Source organism: Nicotiana attenuata, unplaced genomic scaffold, assembly GCF_001879085.1.
Source record: "Nicotiana attenuata strain UT unplaced genomic scaffold, NIATTr2, whole genome shotgun sequence".
NCBI classification, from domain to species: domain Eukaryota; kingdom Viridiplantae; phylum Streptophyta; class Magnoliopsida; order Solanales; family Solanaceae; genus Nicotiana; species Nicotiana attenuata.
Window position 1 is genome coordinate 1 of NW_017677808.1, and position 934 is coordinate 934.

Sequence of the window (934 nt, forward strand, 5' to 3'; positions counted from 1 at the left end):
ATATGCAATAAAAGGGAAGAATACAGAAATTAAACAGCTAAGAGGGAGGGAAGCATACTATGGGGGAGTACAGTCCGGATATAAAGTCAACAATTTAAGTAAGAAACAGGGCAATAACAATAATTAATGAGAGCAGGAAAATCAATAGTTGCACGGCATCAACCTTCGTGCTTTTACTCTCATTCTCGCCAAAGGCAATCAAAATAAAGTGCACGGCATCACCCTTCGTGCTTTCCCTCACATAACTCTCATATCATGGCACGGAATGATCCTTCGTGCAACTTTAATCAAATCGGAGCACGGAATGTCCCTTCGTGCTTAAATAATCAAAACATGGCACGGAATGACCCTTCGTGCAAATATAATCAAAACATGGCACGGAATGACCCTTCGTGCAAATATAATCAAAACATGGCACGGAATGACCCTTCGTGCATTATCACTCTTCCTCACCCAAACAGTAATCACAACCAAACGGGGCGAGGGGATAAACAAATAATAAGAAATGTCCCAGCAAGGGAATTACACAATTAACAGCTAAATCCCGGCAAGGGAGCAACAACAATACTTTCACATCCCGGCAAGGGAGATAATCAATATACTCAAACCATCCCGGCAAGGGATTAATCACATAACTTTCTATTTCTTTCATTTCTTACTCAATAGTCTTTTTATCATTCGAGCCAACGCTCCAAGAATTTACAATTCATAATTAGTCCTCGTACTCTTCACATTGCATAGAATTCATTAATTAACATGGGAGAGTCATAACAATATCACATAAGTACATACAAGGACCCACGGTCATGCTAGACACCGGTGTATAGATACTCGTCACCATGCCTATACACCGTACTCGATCATTTAGCAATTAGCAAATAATAACACTCTAATCCTATTCCTTCAAGCCAAAGTTAGATCAAACACTTACCTC